Below are 11823 nucleotides of genomic sequence, written 5' to 3'. Positions count from 1 at the left end.
AACAGTATATTTTACTCTCATCTCATGAAAAGAACTGTAGGACAGAAGGAGCTTGGGGCCTTCTGACTTTCTCCTAAGGTACAGCAATGTTCATGTTCAGCCTGAGCTGCTTGGGGGTAGCCAGGAAAACCTTCCTAACCCCCCCAGTCAGGGACAGGATCCATCCCTTTATAGTATGCTGACTTGCTGGTCTTGGCTGATGTGTGCAATCTGTGGCTAGCACAAGAGAAAAATAACACGCAGAAAGAGATTTAACCAAATTGGTCTATCAGTTTGATAGAGATAGACCTCACCGTCCTCTAGCAAATCCAGAATTATTGCTGCAATAATCCTCTCCAGACAGTACTGCTCGGATGTGACAGAACAATGAGAAGAATCTCAACGGTTAGGTTTCAAAATGGAGATATGCAAGGGTGTTCGGCACACTGGGCTATTGGATTATCTTAGACACATGCTTCCTTTCAGGGATGCCAGGATTTGTACACCTGCAGAATTTGGTAGTGCACATTTAAAATAAGATGTGTAAGGTGAATTTAAGAACGTAAAATAGCTGTGCTGTGGTCGGGCAAAGGTTTCATTTAACACAGTAGTCTTTTTCTAATAGATAAGCAAAGGAAAAAAAGAATTAGACAAGGTATTTTCCAACATTGACTATATACAGCTGATAGAGCTGGAAAAAAAGTGGACAAGCTTCTATCTATCTTCACCTCAGATGACATAATAAACAATACTACTTTTCCCTAAAGACCTTGTCTACCTGAATCCAGATATTGTCCCTGCTACAGAATTGTTATTATTGTGTAAAACAAAAAGCTGAAATATGTCTTTCAGTATTCCTCACTCATTCCATTCATGTGAGAGTAGTTAGGGATGACATTTTTCCCTGGTGATTTTTGGATGAAAAATATCTATTTCCCCCCTAATTCTAATTTTATATGAAATTGACATTCAAACAAATAAAAACATTCCAAAAATAAAAAAGGCATTCATTGGTATTCATTCCTCCATCCCTGCCTAGCTTTCCTGTGTGGGAAGCATCTGTATTATTTTAATTACAAATCCAACGCAGCTTTCTGTCTTTTTTTTTGATGGTGACTCTCCAGGACTGAAGAAATTAATATCTTGTTTTGGAACAACACCTCACAGCTATTGATGTCGCTTTGAATGGTAGAATTGGTATGAATGACCTTTCAGGTATACCAACATCAAAATTATGTTAGACCAAAGCAATAATGTCCACAACATAGACAGCACGTATGAAGGTAGTACCAAAGACAGAAGAATATTGAAAGAAGGTGTCCTCTTGCAAAGAGAAGATAAAGATTTGTGATTCCCCCTCCAGTGTCAATGGGAACTTAAGCTCTAGCAATATATAGGCAATACCTTGAATGGGACTTCAGTTACAAAGGAGACAGATGTTGTGACAATCCATTTGTGTACTATGCTGTAGCTATGAAGGTGTTGAGATATGACAGAGGTGTTGGGATACGACTGAAGGGCTTTTTACCCTTAATATCAACATGTAGAGTAAAATATATTACCTCTCCATAAAAATATCACCTTCTTGAAAGTACGGATTAGATGTGAAGGAAGATAAATAAGTAAATATATAAATAAATAAGCAAGATTGAAAAATTGCTTGCACTTGCAAAAAGATTCATAGAAATAATAATCTCTGGGTAGAAACATTCAATAGCAAATTCTACCAAATCAATCAATCAGTCAATTAAAATATCTCCTCAAAGGCCTTGTTTTAATCAGTTGTGTTAATTTATGGATTTAGCTCATCACCCTAATCTTTTCTTCCTCTCTTCTTCTGCCTTTAATCACCTGTAGGCTCACTGAGAACATAAATGATCTCTTGGAGACTTTCTTGCAAGAAAGATCAGTGCCTGCACAGCATGGGGTTCTTCTAATTACAGCCTTAATTTCACATTTCTGTCATTAGTGGTCATCCTAGATTAGGGCACAGATGACTTTTTAGTGTAAGCAAATATTCTTACAAGGCATTTTTATTCTTCACCAGCAAGCAGGTGCATTAAAGATATTCAGAGCAGTCAGACAAAAGACTTAAAGAACAGAGGCAGTTCACACAGCATTCACAGCCGTAATGTACCCATCAGAGCTATAACAAGCCAAGACATTCCCTGATGCTTAATTTCTTTGATGGGCTCTTCTCCTCAAAGTCTCTAGTGTCCTAGTGCTTTGAGCATATCCATGTAAGCTTATTAAATCGTTCCTCAGAGTAACTTTAGTAACTTTATAGCAGGAACTCACAGTAGGGTTTCCTGGACAGAACTGGATTCCATTTATTTATTTATTTATTTTATGTTCAGCCAGTTACAAGAATGAAACTGTTCACTGGGGGGAAAATCCCTGAAGTGTAAGGAAGATCAATCAGTCTTCAAATAGAAGCCAAGCTTATTTTGCAAGAGTAACAGATGAAGCATCCTGAAGACACACAACATATTCCACCCCCCACCCCCCCAAAAAAAAAACAACAAACAAAACCAAAACGAAACAAAAAAACACCCTACAGACAAAACAAAACAAACAACAAAACAAAACAACAAAAACAAAAAATGAGGCTCTGCCATCTGCTTTGCCCCAGGGGGGAAAAAACTATAAGCAGAGGACCAGCCTTTCTGCAGGAAAATGGTATGTGTCAATAGCTGCTGCTACATCTCCTCTTAAGCACCTTCCCTATTCTCCAGGAGCTATAGCAATAATAATAATAATAATAATTAGTAAAGGTTTTCTGAATTTCTCTCACCATATTACATAGTCATCTTACACCACATTCACCTAGAACAAGTTACCAGGCTTTAGAATTTAGGAGCCTGACAAAACACCCAATTTTGGTCACAGCATTGAGGGGCCTTCAGCAACACATGTGGCTTTTCTGTGATGCTTTGGAGCAGTGAAGAAGTTAAAGAGAGTAAACCAGGCTAATAGCTTCTAAGAGTCTCCACTGAAAGGCATTTGGCCATTATTAATATTTTTTTTCTTTCCCCTTTTCTAGAGAAACTTTCTTTCTATGACTCATTGTTTCCTTGTCTGAAGGACTTTACATAATGGAAAGGTAAATACTACTTTGGGTGGTATAAACCAACCCTTCTGACCTGGCTTGGAGTCCAAGGTTGGATTGATTAAAAAAGAATAATGATAAAGAAAAGAAAAGAAAAGAAAAGAAAAGAAAAGAAAAGAAAAGAAAAGAAAAGAAAAGAAAAGAAAAGAAAAGAAAAGAAAAGAAAAGAAAAGAAAAGAAAAGAAAAGAAAAGAAAAGAAAAGAAAAGAAAAGAAAAGAAAAGAAAAGAAAAGAAAAGAAAAGATTTTAGGGGAAAAAAAAATCTTCCCAGGTATCTAATTTACCAACAAATGTGTAAATAATTACCTACAGATTTACACAGAGAATCATGATTTTTCTGTTTTTCTAGCATCTGCTCTTGCTTTTGTGGTGGCAGAATAGCACAACTAAGTTAAACAGGGATCAATTGTCCTCAAACTCCATTTAGACTGAGCGTTGTTTTAGACTTGAAGAAAATAGAGTTTGCTCAAAACCTTTGCTTTTTCCAGTGGTGCCTGCCATTCTAATGAAAGATATCACCTCCGTTTTCAGATTTTGCTTCGTTACAGCTGGAAGCAATCTTTCTGTTGACTTGCTGGGAGCAATGTTGGCTTTTTAATGTAACCATCATACACAAAGCAGATTATGGACATGTGAGTCAAGGTTACTCACAAATATGCCTTTTTCAAAACATGACAGTCCCATTGGATCTCATTAAGGCAAAGGGGGGTTGCATATGAAGTCAGTGGAAAATATTTCATGGCTGCTACAAATGGAAGATTCCTACACATTATTCCAAAACTAACTTGGAATGACAGTACAACAAAAAGCAAAAAGAAAAAGGAAAAAGTAAGCAAACAAACAAACAAAACCAAACTTCTTCCCCTTTCCCCAACAGATCTTATGTTTGCCTAGCTTTAGGTTTATGATACAGAGCAGTAAATTAAATTAATTCTCTCCCACAAACATACCTTCTAATTAGTGACAGTTGTTTCTAGACTGAATGAGCTGTAAACATGGAAATGTTTATCTTCAATGAAAGGTAAACATGTACAGTCATGCACATACTTGTATATAAATGTAAAGACACATATACTTTATATAGTTCATATACTCTATAATTATTTACATAAATTATTTGATTTAACAGGATCATCACAGTTAAATCTTTCCATGGAGTTTTTATAAGACATGGTGTTTTTATAAGACATGGTGACCATCTTTCCATGGTCTTTTTAGAGGTACTTTGTCCATAAGGAAAGTACCTCTATCTAATTTGCTTTGGAGATGGGGAATGTATAGGTATATTATTATAATCAATCAGGTTGTTATTAAGACATGTAATGATGACATATTATGATTATAATAATACACAAACATCTCCTCACTAAAGCCTCCTTTAAGGTAATTGTAGAGGACAATAAGGTCTCCCCTGAGTCTCCTTTTATCCAGGCTAAACAAGTTCTGTTCCCTTAGCCACTCTTCATAAGACTTGTTCTCCAAACAATTCACCAGCTACGTTGCTCTTCTTTGGACATGTTCCAGCGCCTTGATGTCCTTCATGTGAAGGGCCCCAAAAATGGTTCTGAGTGATAAACAGCCATTGTTGAGTAAACACATCTGCTTTTAGAAGCCAAGGATCTTTGGGATGACTCATTATTTGACTGGGAGAGCGCCTGGGATTTCTGGACACCATGTGATAGGTCAAGGAGCTGTGGGTAAATGTGAGATCAGAGCTGTACAAGCTGGCTCTTTAGCTCAGTGGGCAGTGACAGAAAAGAGAGAGGCTGGGAACATCAGAGGCATCAGAATGGGAATCCTTTTCCACCAGCCATGACACCTGCTGAAGTTGGGAAGCAGAGAGGTAATATCCAGCTGCCTCCTGTGTTTCTGCGAAGATCCAACTCCTAAAAGGCCATTTTTAACAATGCCATCTTTGCTTCACCATCTTATTAAACTTCAGAAAGCATCCCATTCACAAACCCATTGCTGTGCATGCACTTTGTTGACCATTCCCACCTCTGCTTGATTCAAAAAATCATAATTGTTCAGTTTGAAAAACAATTTTAAAAAGCCAGCATTATTCAGAGAGACTCAACCCAACTTGTTGCCCATGCAACCTCTCTAAATCCCTGGCTAATATTTCACAGGACTGGAGTCACCTTTCCATGCTCCCCCGCTTGGACTAACACGACCAGACCTGCGAAGAGCTTGGGTGCCCTCTGCGGACAGAAAGAGGGATAGAGCCCCGGATCCTTCAGCAGATCCGGAGCTCCATCTAGTGGCAGATAGAAAAATGACGAGGGAATGTGAATGTGTCGAGAATACACAGCTTTTCATAGAATTACAGAATCGTTAAGGTTGGAAAAGCCCTCCAAGCTCATCTGCTCCAACCATCCCCTTACCACCAATGTCACCACTAAACTATGTCCCCAAGCATCACGTCCAGCCGCTCCTTGAACACCCCCAGGGACGGTGATGCTACCACCTCCCTGGGCCCAATGCCTGACTGCTCTTTCTGAGAAGAAACGTCTCCTCATTTCCAACCTGAATCTCCCCTGGTGCAACTTGAGGCCATTCCCTCTCATCCTATCACTAGTTGCCTGCGAGAAGAGGCTGACACCCAGCTCCCCACACCTTCCTTTCAGGTAGTTACAGAGAACAATAAGGTCTCCCCTGAGCCTCCTCTTCTCCAGACCGAACAACCCCAGTGCTCTCAGCCACTCCTCACAGGACTTGTGTTCCAAGCCCTTCACCAGCTTTGTATCATTTTTCAAACTATAATTGATGTCTTCAAGAATGCCAAGTGATTTGTTGACAGTGCTGCTGGGGCTGAGCATTTCTGAGCCAAGGGCAAAGCTTTGTTCCTTTAGTGGAGAGCATAGCATGAGAAGTCAATGAGGGCAAGGCTGAGTACTTGGGTCTCCTCCTCCAGACTTTGGTATCTTGGTACCTTCCACAGAGCTACATTTTAAAGCACAACTATAAAAATATAGATACCCAAGGCCAAACTACAGTTCTAAAAATCTCTGTACAGAATAGGCCAAGTTTCCATACATAACAGTTTCTGTTTTGTCTTGTTTTTCAATTATTCTTCTGGTTCCTAGAAACACTTAGCCTTCGTGTGTTGAGGGAGTTTTAACCTTCCTCAGATAATCCAGATCCCAAGCATGACAGCTCTTTGGCTTCTCTTTAACTTCCTTCTCAGAGATTCCCAGTGGGCTATAGATGTTCCCAGAGGCCACCTAATGATGCAGGATGCAGAGGGGAGGCAGTAGTTCAGGTCTCCTTTTGAACAAATAGCTGTTTCCAGCTGTTTTTATAGCACTTAGGCATCTGGGGAGGTAACCCAGTACAGCTGACTCCTAAATCTGTCTCTTCTCAAACTGACCTTTTCCAGTGAAGCTGTTTTGTCCCTGGCTGTGTCCTGGCCTCTGTTGGGGCACTCCTTCCATTCTCTGAAGCAGTGACTTTACACAGAGAAGAAGAAAATTGCTGAGCTCAATGTGAGCCAAATATGAGGTTATTTCAAATGATTATGACAGATGTACAAAAATTTCCTTGTAAGACCCGTATAGGCACAGGTCAGCTGTACTATACTCAGGATTTGAGAAGCAAAATTGATTTTATGTCAAGTGGTATTCGTTTAGTGTGTGCAAACACAGCCAAGTAAATAACTGATTTTGTGCTTAGTTTTCATTACTGGGAAATTAGGAAAAGTTTAAGTTTTAGAGTCAAAGTCAAATGTGAGTGTATCAGTTTGATTTTATTTATTTATTTATTTATCACATTTGAAAGGCTGTATGAGGTTTCATTTAGATTTAGAGCTCTTCTTGCTCTCCAAATCTAAAGCCTCAAAAGTTTCCAAAGATTTTAAAAGACAAAGTAAAATGAAAATAATTTTTATATCAATTTCTCACTCTGAGTTTTAAAGAAATTTCTTCAGTATTTTAAAATGAGGAAGACAGTATTTTACTTTTAATTTGTATTTATTCAGCTGAAATAACTCAATGAACTTAGCAACATTTCACCCCATCATTCAATTTGAATTTAATTTTTCAAATAAATGTCCATTCATCTCAAATAATAACACACATTAATATAAAGACACAAGCACTTTTTTTTTTTTTCTTACCCCAATTAATAGCTTCAAAACAATCTTGATCTCTTGGGTCAATTCCTCCTTTCTACATCCTTGACAACCCAAAACACCCAAAACTGATGTATTTAGTGAAATTTTCTATGCCAAGAGTAGTTCTTTAGATCTTTTAGGTCTTAAATAACGCAGGCGGTTCTGCGAATTGTGGAAATCATGAAATCATGGAAATCATTTTTTTTTTTTTTAATGAATATGAGGTGAAAAGTTGAACACTCATGTGGCTTCTGTGATTTTTAATAAGGTTTGGTCTCATATGCTGTTCCTTTCTCTTTTTCCTTTAACAGAGAGCATTAACGATGTCATGTTCAGCTATATGATTCACAATTTTTATTAAACTGCTTTAAAAGTAATGCTATTCAGCCTCTATTTATCTTACTTTGTCAAGGGTAGCTGGAGTAGGACATTGGATTTAAAAGCTTTTGGGGGAAAATAGTCAAGAGCACATGTATAGACAGGGATCATACGAGTCATTTTCCATGAAACCACTGAAGTGACTCCAGAGTGATTTTATTTTAAGAAACAACATACAACTGATTTCAGCACTACATTTTGCTGTCACCTCATGGATTTTGTTCCAGAATCTGGAAGTTATTAGAAGGGCTGATTTCTACTTCTTCAAGTATAGATTTCATTTTATTTTTCTCAGAGCTAATCAAAACTGTTTTCCTTGTCATTGTTTTTTTTAGAGTAAGGGGAGAGTTCAGGCACAAAAATATGGATGTCTAATGTAACTGAAAATATCCAGAGCTGTCTCTGAGGTCTCCACAAGGCAGACAGATGTGGCACCGTAGCGAGGAGTTTGTGTCCTTTTGGAGCAGCAGCTGGAAGCCAGGCAGTATGCCCTTGGGTGACTCAGATAGAGACAGATGTCCATCCATAGGCAATTGAATTGTTCTTTACATACTTGTCTGGAAAAGAAAAAGAAAAAAAAAAAAAGATTATTTTGTCATATTTGTTGTGGGAATACTTCCTTTTTGGTTTTGACTTGGGGGTTTTAATGGAACTTTTAAACCAGCACTTAAACTTTTTTCTCCTGAACGAAACAAACAAAACGCACACCACAGTCAAATGATAATAATAGAAGGATTCTATATTTAGTTGTAGAATATATAATTCACTTTTAAAGCATAGTTTTTGTCTTTGGGTTGTTTTGGAAGTGGGGTGAAGAAGGGACACAGTTACATTACAGACAAAATATCTTGCTGCTGTGCTGTGATGACTTTCTGGTAATTTTTTTTCACTGAAAGCAACAATCTCCACTGACTTCAGATGCAGTTTCAGATACTGCCTTAGAAACAATTTCATACTTTGTACAGTTTTGAGCAATATGTAGTCCATAGACTGTCTCCCCAGATATCACCTTTTTACTCTGGTTGCAAATGCAGGGTTCAAAGCGTGCTTGAGGGCTTTCCACAGATGGGGCACCCTTTCACAAAAGCCACTGCCAAGAGGACGGTAAGATCTAGTGATCTTTTGTTATCAGGTCTTTTGTTATCAGATCAATTGATTCTGCTCAATCAACAACAAAAACAACAAAACCAGTGTGTGACTCTCCCTCTGACACTTTTGTCTGTTCTTTGCTCCTTTGTCACAGGACTGTCATTAATATTTATGCGCCAGCAATCATTCAAGATTTGGCCTTGTACTGGTGATGACCAGGTTTATAGATGTGCATGACGCAGATGTTCCTTCTTTGTGTATTTTTACTGGTATAGGTAAACATTAGGTAGTAAGTTACATAATGACTGTTCTTTCTTTCTTTCTTTCTTTCCTTCTTTCCTTCTTTCCTTCTTTCCTTCTAAATTAGTCCATGTGATTTCTATGAGCAAGTGTTAATCACAGAATCACAGAATTTCTAGGTTGGAAGAGACCTCAAGATCATCGAGTCCAACCTCTGACCTAACACTAACAGTCCCCACTAAACCATATCCCTAAGCTCTACGTCTAAACGTCTTTTAAAGACTTCCAGGGATGGTGACTCCACCACTTCCCTGGGCAGCCTGTTCCAACGTCTAACAACCCTTTCGGTAAAGAAGTTCTTCCTAACATCCAACCTAAAACTCCCCTGGGGCAACTTAAGCCCATTCCCCCTTGTCTTGTCACCAGGCACGTGGGAGAACAGACCAATCCCCACCTCACTACAGCCTCCTTTAAGGTATCTGTTGAGAGCAATAAGGTCGCCCCTGAGCCTCCTTTTCTCCAGGCTGAACAAGCCCAGCTCCCTCAGCCGCTCCTCATAGGACTTGTTCTCCAGGCCCCTCACCAGCTTTGTCGCCCTTCTCTGGACCCGCTCAAGCACCTCCATGTCCTTCTTGTAGTGAGGGGACCAAAACTGAACACAGTACTCGAGGTGCGGCCTCACCAGAGCTGAGTACAGGGGGACGATCACCTCCCTAGCCCTGCTGGTCACACTGCTTCTTATGAAAGTTAGGATGCTGTTGGCCTTCTTGGCCACCTGAGCACACTGCTGGTTCATATTCAGCCGACTATCAACCATCACTCCCTTCCCTGCCTGGCAGCTTTCCAACCATTCATCTTCCAGCCTGTAGCTCTGCTTGGGGTTATTTCGCCCCAGGTGTAGGACCCGGCACTTGGCCTTATTGAACTTCATACAGTTGACCTCAGCCCATCGGTCCAGCCTATCCAGATCCTCCTGCAGAGCCTTCCTACCCTCGAGCAGATTGACACACGCACCTAGCTTGGTGTCATCTGCAAACTTACTGAGGGTGCACTCAATGCCCTCATCCAGATCATCAATAAATATCATCGATTAATAAACCATTTATTTTTTTCTTGAACCTTTCTGAGCTCAAATAACCATTCCAAGTGCTTAAGTTATCTCAGTGCTGCACATATGCATATCACTTACATTCTAACATCTTACTCTAAGTAACTTATTAACATGTTCTTGCTCTAACTTTGCAGAAATATGATAAACTAAGGTGATAAATAAATTAAGCAGGATCTTTGCATGGCTTTCCATTCATTGCACCTTTATACTTATCATACAACTTTTGGCATCCATCTTAGATATTTACACATAAATTTTTACAAAGTCCAAAATTAGGTTTTTAAGTTATCTGATCAAGGTTAAAATGAAAAGCTGGCAACCAGTTAGAGCAGATAAGAATGAAACATTTTAGGCATGAAAATGTTCACTGGGAAACACAGATTCATGTCAGCCATGGCATTTTCAGAAAGCGAATTTTTCCATTTCAGTATCTCTTATTGCCAACATATTCCAGTGTCATTTGTTTCCCAAAATAAACCTACAAAATCCTGTTCTTGTAATTTTCCAAGAACTTTACTTTAAAAAAAGAGAGAGAGAGAGAGAGAGAGAGAGAGAGAGAGAATTAATAAAACCTAAGCAAACCATTGCTACTTGTTCTGATCTTTTAAAGCTGTATTTTTTGTTTCACCAGTCTATTTGAAAGGGAAAACAAAACAAAACAAAACCAACCATCTAACAACAACAAAAAACAACAGGACAACCTGAACATCTTCTCTAGCTATAAGAATTAAAAAGAAGCTGAAAAAAAACAAAACAATTATTCCAGTTCCTCTGCTTCAAAATTTCCATTTCATTTCCCTGACACTCTCCCCTCCCCTCCTCTCCTCTCCACCACAACTTGCTCACTTCAGTAAGAAATTCAGGCGTCAGTGCCCTGTCAGATGCAAGACCTTTGTCTCTGTACAGGCAGATGAGTACAAACCAGCACAAAACTGCTAATGAGAGGCGATCCCAACCCACCTGCTTGTCAGCTTGCACTGCAGAAGACAATGTACAGGGGTAGCACCGTGAGTAGCATCAGGGGACTCTGTATGGCCTGCCTCTATAACCATCTCCTTTAAAGGTCACCAGTTATTTTTGCCTTCTTTTTCACATAGATTCTTGAACTCTCTGCTGCATAAATCTCTTTTTAAATCACCGTTGTAGCTGGCACACCACACACACTTGGACCAACACCACCAGCTCCTCAGACTCTTAAGGCCAGAGTAGTTTCACATTTAGCTGACACAAAAGAGGACAGTCTTCCTGTTGCTGCTTCGTGTTTCATGAAATGTCTTTTTAATTACAGTGATTCTACCTCAGTTGCTTTTCCGCTATAATAAGCCCTCTACTGCCAGGAGGAGAAACAATAATAACAACAAACCCTGCATTAGGAGGAAACATTTCAGTCCTTGATACAAAGCTTGCTGCCATCTATTAATTAACAGAGGCCACAGGAGCTGTTTTCGTTGTTCTTGAATGAGAATTGTATTTACAAGTGATAGCTATATCCTTTGTAATTGGAGGCTGCAGAAATAACCTACTAATCACCTGATCATTTCAACCTGAATTAAGGTGGTGATGTTTCCAAGAAAAGATCTGAGGATGTTCCCAGGCCAGACCTGTACTCAGGGATGTAATCATTTATCTCTTCAGAATTTGTATATCTGCCTGAAGAGCAGTTCTAAGAATAAACTAACAATGCAGAAAAGGCTGGATCACTTTATGCATTCACCTTTGCTTACTTTCTGCTTCTATTTTATTTGATTTGCTGGTGAATATTTGCATCAAGAGCTGTGGATTTAGCAGCCAGTGTAAATAGGAGTG

At 39.1% G+C, this 11823-nt stretch overlaps 1 long non-coding RNA gene across 1 annotated transcript; it reads right to left on the bottom strand.

Moving 5' to 3' along the window:
• Positions 1-7696: 7696 nt before the first annotated feature.
• On the bottom strand, positions 7697-11475 carry LOC110353387 (uncharacterized). The gene is made up of 2 exons (XR_002403819.4): positions 10978-11475; positions 7697-8134 (listed from the first exon to the last, which is right to left on the bottom strand). It is a non-coding gene; the product is annotated as an uncharacterized lncRNA (long non-coding RNA).
• Between the last annotated feature and the right edge of the window lie 348 nt (positions 11476-11823).

Source organism: Anas platyrhynchos, chromosome 2 (genome assembly GCF_047663525.1).
Source record: "Anas platyrhynchos isolate ZD024472 breed Pekin duck chromosome 2, IASCAAS_PekinDuck_T2T, whole genome shotgun sequence".
In the NCBI taxonomy this organism is placed as follows: domain Eukaryota; kingdom Metazoa; phylum Chordata; class Aves; order Anseriformes; family Anatidae; genus Anas; species Anas platyrhynchos.
This window is presented reverse-complemented; position numbering and strand designations above follow the sequence as displayed.